The sequence below is a fragment of the Vombatus ursinus genome, unplaced genomic scaffold, assembly GCF_900497805.2.
Source record: "Vombatus ursinus unplaced genomic scaffold, bare-nosed wombat genome assembly UNPS02015255.1, whole genome shotgun sequence".
Classification (NCBI taxonomy): Eukaryota; Metazoa; Chordata; class Mammalia; order Diprotodontia; family Vombatidae; genus Vombatus; species Vombatus ursinus.
The window spans coordinates 13,339,356-13,348,654 of record NW_020955033.1 but is presented as its reverse complement, the minus strand read 5'-3'; positions in this window follow the sequence as shown (position 1 = coordinate 13,348,654).

The window sequence follows — 9,299 nt, the reverse complement described above, 5'->3', positions numbered from 1 at the left end:
TGTGTGTGTGTGTGTGTGTGTGTGTGTGTGTGTGTGTGTGTGTGTGTTGGGGGAGAAGGGAGACAGATATTGAGCATCTGCCACGATATCTTACAAATCTGAAATTCAGTGATTATGGCGTCAGTAGGCCCAAAAGTACTCAGGGCAAGGCAAAGTCACACTTTATCTAGAAGTTATCTTCAGTGCCAGAACAAAAGATTTCATCAGTGGGACAACAAGGATTCAGGATGTGTATCTTGTCCAGGGAATTTCAAGTCTTGTTCTTTTAAAGATGGAGAAATGGCCCCAGATGCAGAGTTATAAAAACTCAAGAATCTGGGTCAAACACTTGAATTTTCAAAAACAAGAAGAGATGAAAAGCACTGCAACTGATACTAAAATATTAGAAAATTAAAAACAAGTCCTAAAATTTTACTAATGTTCTGTCTAAATTTAGCAAGCCATATGTAAAGATTTTGTTGTTGTGGCCAAGTATCAGTACAAATCTGTCTTTGTAAGATCAAATTGCAGCATGTCTAAAAGCATAAAGGTAAACCTTCCAATTTGAGTAAATTTACCTGATGTGGTTAATGAAGTCCAAGGGTTGGGGAGGGGAATCTGTCCACAAACAAATGCTGGAATGAATGACTCAGAAGTTCTCTAAAAGTTCTAAGGGATAAGCAGTTCCTCAGAGGGAAGATGGGATGGGGAAATGAGCCAGCACTAAATGCTGGCAGCTAACATATCATTAAAAACTGGTTCAAGCTTTTAGGTAGGAAGACTTCCTCAAAAGATGGTGTATTCTTTTCCCTTTCAATCTATATCCTGTCCTAAAACCCCTGAACTTTCTTAGTTTCTGTTTCCCCAAAAAACACCTTTCTTTCCAAAGTTTCCACAATTATTTTCAAGGCTATCACCATCCTCCCAGTCACTCAAGTTTACAACCTAGGTGTCAGCTTCAACTTCTCATTTTTAATTTCTAACAATCATTTAAATTGCCAGTATTACTTTATAGAGCTAGATGTGATAACAAAACTCATTTGGAGGAACAAAAAAGTCTAGTATTTCAAAGGAAATAATGTAAAAAAGCAGTAAGGAAGAGGGAACATCATTTTTAGACACAAAATTATTCAATACTTAACAGAAACAAGTGTACTGGAGCATCCACTCTGGCTCCATGGGGATGGACCCTTTGGGGAAGGAGATAGGAGTCATGCTGGAGCTAAGCACATACTGGGGCCATTTTCAGTGATACATATGCTTAGCCCCTTGCTAAAGGACATGTACAATCAGAAGCTTTTAGGTGGTCCCCTTATACTTTTCCCCACTCCTATAACTGAGAGCTGTGTCAGAAACAGGTCAAACTGCTTTTCAATTTTCCCAGCAATTCCTGGCAGTCTTGTTTGGGGAAACTAAAGTCAAAGAAAAAATAATTAATATTAATGATATACTTTGCATTTAGGCTCAAGTCTGCCAGAAACAATTTTACTAAATTTAACAATAATATAATATTCAAGTATTTCTCATTTGGAGAGAGAAATGTCTAAACTCTCATGCCTTTTTATGTCACTCTTTATCCTAAGATAATTTTTGAGGTATCATTTATAGGAATCTTGAACACGGAAAAGATATGTTAAAACATAGTTTGGGTTAACCTTCCATAATAGTCAAACAAAGTCACCATCCTATTTTTTCTGGGACCACTCCTCTTTTTTTTTTCTACATTAGTCATATTGTAAAGAAGAGTTAGAACCAATGGGAGGAACCATGAGAAAGAAGAAACAAAACAAAAAAGAGAGAGAGCGCAAATAGTATGCTTCGCTCTGCATTCAGACTCCATAGCTCTTTTTCTGGATGTGCATAGCATTTTCCATCATGAGTCTTTTGGAATTGTCTTAGATCCTTGCATTGCTGAGAAGAGCTAAGTCTAACAAAGTTAGTCATTGGACAATGTTACTGTTACTATGTACAATATTCTCCTGGTTCTGCTCACTTCACTCAGCATCAGTTCATGTAAGTCTTTCCAGGTTTTTCTGAAGTTGGCCTGCTCATCATTTCTTTCTTTCTTTTTTTTAAGGGTTTTTTTTTTTGAGGCAAAGTTAAGTGACGTGCCCAAGGTTACACAGATAGTAAGTATCTGAGGCAGATTTGAACTTAGGTCCTCCTGATTCCAGGGCCAGCGCTCTATCCACTGCAGCACCTAGCTGCTCCCATCATTCATTATAGCACAATAGTATTCCATTACATTCATATACCACAACTTGTTCAGCCATTCCCCAATTGATGGGCATCCCCTCAATTTCCAATTATTGGCCACCACAAAAAAAACTGCTATAAATATTTTAGTATGTGTGGTGGACCACTCCTCTTGAGAGATCAAAGGGACTATGCCCAGAGATTAATATCTTTTTTCAAAGATTTAGAATCTTTTCTAAATAGGAGGTAGAGAGAGCCTCCCTTTCAATGGAAGAGGCTACTACCCTTGACTGGGTTCTAGTGCCAGTCTTTTCAGGGAAAGAGAAGGCAGCAATTTGATAAAGAATTTTAAAATGATAATAGCTAGCATTTATATATTGCATACTATGTTCCAGATACTAAGCTAAGTCTTTACAAATAGATAATATTTGTAAAAATCACTTCGCATAGTACCTGGCATATTGTAGGTGCTTATTCCCTTCCTCCCTCAATCATTTGATCCTCACAATAGCCCTGGGAGGTAAGTGCTATTATTATCCCCATTTTAGAGTTGAAGAAACTGAGGCAAACAAGTTAAGTGACTTGCCAAAAGTTGAATAGCTCGCAAGTGTCTGAGGCCAAATTTAAACTTAGGTCTTCCTAAGGCCCAGCATTCTTTTCACACTGCCTTTAGTCAGTGTCATTGAGAAAGGCCTTAACTTCTGTTCTTCAAGGGAAAAATCTCTAGAGAATTTTAGACTGGAGAAATATCATTTCTTAATATTTCTAAAGAAAAGTTTAGGCTGGGAAAATATTTCTTGATAATTTTAAAGAAAATTTGAAAAGGAAACTATAAATATACTACCACAATGAGCAGTAAGAGCTATCCACTTAATGGACTTTTAAAGGAGAAATAACTTCTGCAATCATTTCTCTTTTGAACCTGTGGCTTGGGACTCCAACAACTATTCCTTAGATTTATGGTGATGAGAGGAAAGGGATTTGTCTCCTCCTCCAGAGAAGGCTGTGGCAGCTACAAGCATGTGGCAGAAATTACATATTTTTGCCTAGATATCAAGTCCTTGAATGCCTCTTTCTGCTTTGCATTTCTTTCCTTGAACACAGCAGATATTTTATGAGCTCAGTTGTTTGGGAGCTACAGAATTGAGTGCTGGTTGCCCAACAGGAGGTAAAAATAAACAAATCACACTGAGACTACATAGAATGCTTCTGGGGGTAAGGAATATAAGTTGATTTCTTTGTTTAAAAAAAAAGGGTCTAACATTTAATAAGGCCTACTAAACTCCAGATACCATGCTAAACCTGATACAAATATTATCTCATTGGGTCCTCATACCAACTTTGGGAGATAGGTGCTACCATTATCCCCATCTTACAGTTGAGGAAACTGAGGCAGACAGAGAGGTTAAGTGACTTGCCTGCGGTTACACAGCAAGTACATCTGAGGCCAGATTTGGACCCTTTCTGACTCCAAGTCTATATGCTATGCTACCTAGCACCAGAATTTATGGAAAAATCTAAGAGGCATCACTCTAGCTGAAGAAGCTCAGTGGCATTCCAACTGAAGAGAGCTCTATGCTCTCTGACTAGAAAGGGTGGAGAGTTGACAGAGGAGAATTTTCTCCCAGATCCTTTGTTTATGTAGGGGCCCCAGGTCAGTCACCTCATCATTTTCCACCTGGCTACTCTCTTGGACTTTATAATTGTCTCCAGAAACTCATCTTCTTGCAACTGGAATTAAATCCGAAGCACATCTCCTCAGTACTTCCTGTCCCTGGGACCATTCTTTCTTTTTGATTGAAGAAGATAGAGAATGGACGTTTGTGAGACATCCAAGATCCTTTACTTAAGGAAGGGGGCAGACATTTCATCATTCTCCACCAGGCAATAGAACTTCATTCCCCCTCCCCCAGGTATGCTCACTCTCCTCTTTCTTCTCCCCCTTTTCAGCTTCTTTTTATATATCCTACCCTTTAGATCACCAGTCCCTTAAGGGCAGGGGCTCTTTTGCCTTTCTTTGTATTTCCATTGCTTAGCAAGTACCTGGCACACAGTAAGTGTGAAAATTAAATATTGATCCTTTATTTTATATTTTATTTCTCTCTCTAATTGATGCTATTCTGTAACCTTATTCTGTATTGTATGTAACACACCAAAGGCAATTCTTTGTCTCTGAGAGAAGAAACTCATGAGCTCAAAAGTCTTTCTCTCCCACAGTTACATGCCAAAGTTTATTCTCCATATTGATCATTTTTAGTTAAAGAAAAACTCTGAGCTAAGTTTAGAAGTTCAACACTCTCAAAAAACACTCTCACTCTAAGGGAATCGTTATCTCAGCACCACCTGCGAATCATTTTGTGCAAGGAAGCTTGTTATCCCTCCTAATTTCATCTCCTGAGGAACTCCATGATATTTGTGTGTTATCCTTGGGAGCACACAAGCTGGTCTAATCTTTGCTTATCCTTGTCCAATTAAAGGTGGTCTTATCTCATTCCCAGGCACCAATGAGTCTACTATCCCTAGTCCACTATCAATAGCCTCAGGATGCAGCTGGGTCCCATAAATCCATAAAGCATTCCTCTAAGACAAAGAGGGATGGTCCAACATGTGTGTTTAAACAGCTTCCCTTAATGTAACCAATTATGATCCCTCGTTCCATGATACTGCTGACCCCATGACAAATTGTATGATTCCTCACCTATTTTGTTTTGTTCTTTGTTCTATGTCTATAAAAAGGAATTGCATCTTCCATTCTTTGTCTTTTGGCTAAGCTGAGGCAGTCACTAGTCCTGCTTTATTAATAATTAGTTCATGCCTTGTTAATAAACTATTATATTGCTCAGAAAAAACTTGCTTCAATCCACCTTTTGTTAACTTTCACTCACTACAAGGCCTTTAGTAAATGTTTATTTCCTGACTCCAACCCACTGAGAATGCAGCTGAATGTCCTGAGAAGAGCATAGGGCTGAGGAAACAACTTGCCTGGGCAGCAACAGCATAACCTTCCATTTCCATAACCTATAGGATATCCTGAACTGGCTGTCCCATAGACATCTTAAACTCAACATGTCCAAGATGAAACTCATTATCTTTCCCTCACTTCTCCTCTTCCTAACTTCCTTATTAGTGTCCAGGACACCACCATCCTTCTAGTCACCCAGGCTCATAATCTAGGTGTCATCTTCAACTCTTCTCTCTCGTTCCTATCCCCCCAACTCTTATATAGTCACCAAGTCTGTTGTTTCTACCTTCCTATATCTCATGCATATCCCCTTTTCTTCTGACACTGCCATCACTCTGGTGCAATCCTTCATCATCTTAAATTGGGACTATTACAATAGCCTGATGATTGGTCTCTCTACCTTATCTCTTTTCTCTGCAATACATATGATATTCAGCTGTCAGACTGATCATCCTAAAACACAAGTATGACCACGTAACCCCACTCTACCCCAATCATCAAACTTCGATGGCTCCCTATCATCACCAGGATTAAATTGGCATTTATAATCCCCTCCCCACCTTTCTAGTCTTCTTATACCTTACTCAATCTTACATACTCTTAAATCTAGTGACACTAGACTTCCTCAAACAAGACACTCCATCTCCCAGTTTGAGGCATTCTCTCTTGATTGTCTCCTATATCTGCAATTCTCCCTTCTTGTTTCTACCACCTGGCTTCCTTCAGGTCCTGTGCTTAGCACAATGCAGGTAAGAACATAGTAGATGCTTAATAAATGCTCAGTTGACTTGGCTTGAAGCAAGCAGGCAGCAGATTGGCCTAACCACTTAAGACATCACACCCTAGGAGAAGCAAGCGCAATCTAATTACTGGTCTAGCGGAGACTCTGCCTTGAAAAGGGTCAGCCCAGCTGAATAGTGGAGGACACTTAGGAACTTCATGAAAACCATCTGGAGAGAGACAGGATATTGAGGCCCTGTAGTTCCAGAGTTGTAAGTTGCTGGGACCCAAATGTCCTCTACTTTATGCTCACTTTTTCTTCCTCCTGGACTCTCAGTGCCCTTGTGGGAGAGTGTGCATTTGATGTTTGGAAGTACTTTGTAACTACTACTATTGTTATATCAGGTAAGTAGATGCCTTTGCAAAAGAACTTAGTCCACTAGTTTACTAACATGAAGCACATTGATAGTAAAGATTTAGTCAGCTAGTGTTAAAGAGAACAGCCACTCACAGGGTTACTGCTAGTACCCTGGGAGTACTCTGCTAGTGGTGATGGTATGAGTTGGCAAGTGAGCCCTAAATTGGAACACTACATTTGGAAATATTGCATGTGTGTTCATTAAATTCAGAGTTTAAGAGAAAGTAATTTTTTAAAAAGAGAAAATTCCCCCCCCCCGAGTTTTGTTCTGAGATAGGGGCATAATGCCCTATTTCACAAGAACTGCTCAGAAAACTGGAAAGTGGTTTGGCAGAAAGGAGGTTTAGATATGCCAGTGTTCCTATGAACAAGGTCCTTCCCGGGCTTTTATTTCTGTTGATATTTTTAACTTATTCAAGTGTAATTTATATTGATCATATTGTCATATTTCTTTACTAAAGTTTTATTTTAATAGAGGGCAATAAGGTAGTTCAAATAACCTGGGCTTCAAATAAGCCTGAGGCATATTATATGCTTAATATGTGTGACACTAGATTGGTAGAGAGAATGCTGAGCTCTGTTATGCTATGTAACAGAGTTGGTACAAGACTTTTAGAAATGAAAAATATTCTTCAAGAGAGAAACACATATGGATGTAGACTTTCTTCAGGGCCAACTCCAGACACATGAAGAGAGAAGGAGAGAGACAGACTTTAAAAACTGCCAACTTGAAGGGCTAATTGGTTCCTCAACCTATTCCTGATTTCCAGTTTGCATCCCTGGAGATTTGGGGAAATTTCTCCTTGTATGAAATGAAGTTTCTCTCTTGGTTCAACTGAGTTCTCTTACTCCCATTTAAAAAGTTAATTTACTCTGTATATTTTATCATCTATTACAATCTTTATAATCTGCAATTTCTCTTTGGTGTTTGGTTTATATAAATAGGTTTACTGGCTATTCACTATTTGTGATGGTCCTTTGCATAACCTGTGTTTGGTGGAAAGGGGCAAGGTGATATAAGCTTGTGGCAACCCTCCTTATCAAAAGCAACCAGAAGCAGTTTTTGTTTTGAACCTATTGTATCTATAGATCAGCAATACTTAAAGGGACAGGCAGAAATAATTCTAGTCCAGTACCTTCCTGGATAAGGGTGACCATGTCTGGTGATGCTCCAAGGGCTTGCCTGCTCCTCTTTCTTAGCTATTATACTGGTTTTCTTCTTCCACTCAGAGACAGTCATCAGTTCATATCTATCAGTACCTCCCTCAAGCCACATTTAGACAACCCATGTGAACATATATTCTTATATGGTTAACAAACACGCCTCATAAAAGTAATGCCTCATAATTTAGTTTTTTTATTAATTTATTTTGATTTATCAACAATCACTTCCATAAACTTTTGAGTTTTAAATTTTTCTCCCCCTCTCTTTCACCTCCCTCTCCAACATGGTGAACAATCTGATATAGACTATACATACACATTCCTATTAAACATACTTTCACATTAGTGATGTTGTAAGAAAGAATTAGAACCAATAGGAGGAACCACAAGAAAGAGAAAAAAGAAGAAAAAAACAAATAGTATGCTTCGATCTGCATTCAAACTCCATAGTTCTTTCTTTGGATGTGGATAGCATTCTCCTCATGGGACCTTTGGAGATGTCTTAAATCCTTGCATTGCAGAGAAGGGCTAAGTCTTTCAACGTTAGTCATCGCACAACATGGCTGTTACTGTGCACAACGTTCTCCTAGTTCTGCTCACTTCACTTAGCATCAGTCCATACAAGTCTTTCCAGGTTTTTCTGAAGTCTTCCTTCTCATCATTTCTTATAGCACAATAGTATAATTATTTAGTTTTTACACATCACTTTTCTCACCACAACTCTGTGTAGTTAGCATAACTATTTTTATTCTCATTTCATAGGTGACAAAACGTAGGCTCAGAGAAGTTAAATGATCATTCACTCTTAGTTCCCTTTTTCTCTTTTTCTCTGCTTCTCAAAACCTCTTCACACCATCCCTCATTCTCTTCTTTCGTCTCTGAGGAAATTAGCCTTTCTCTTCACCAAGACCAACCCTGCTTTATTACAGTACTTCTCAGATTGCCCCCACCATCATTACCCCTCTCAAATCTTCAATCTCTCCCTTTCTCGGCTTTTCCCCTGCTACCTCCTAACATGCTCAAATCATCCTCATCCTTTAAAAAAAACAAACCATGAGACTCCACTATCCCCTCAACTTATCATCCTATACCTCTTTTTCTTGGACAAACTCTGAGATAAAGCTATCTACACTCATTGGCTCTATTTCCTTTCCTTTTACTTTTCAACCCATTGCAATCTAGCTGCTAGACTAGGAATGGGGAACCTGTGGCCTCAAGGCCATATGTGGCCCTCTAGGTCCCCAAATGCAGCCCTTTGAATCCAAACTTCACAGAACAAATCCCCTTAATAAAAGTATTTGTTCTGTAAAACTTGAACTCAATCAAAGGGCTGCACCCAAGGACCTAGAAGGCCACAGGTAGCCTCAAGACCTCAGTTTCCCCAACCATGTTCTAGACTAATCACTGTACTAAAACATCGCTTTCCAAAGTTACCAATGATCACTAATTTACCAAATCTGATGCCTTTTTCACAATGCTTATTTTTTACCTTTTTATAGTATTAGTCACTATTAAATATTCACGGCTCCTCAGTATTCTCTCTTCCATGTTTGGGGTTTTTGTTGTTGTTAGTGACACTTATTTCTGCCTTATTTCTCCATCTTCCTCTCTGACTGTTTCTTTTCCGTTTTCTTTGATTGTTTCATCATGCATTTCCCAACTCTTAACTGTAGGCAAATTCTAAGACTCTATACTAGATCCTCTTTTCTCCTCCCTCTTCACTCTCTTTTGGATCCAATCAGCTTGCCTAGATTCAATCATTAGCTCTATTTTGATGCTTCCCAGATCTATTTATCCAGCCTTGGTCTCTCTCGTGAACTCCAGTACCATATTATGAACTGTATGTGGGACGTTTTTAAC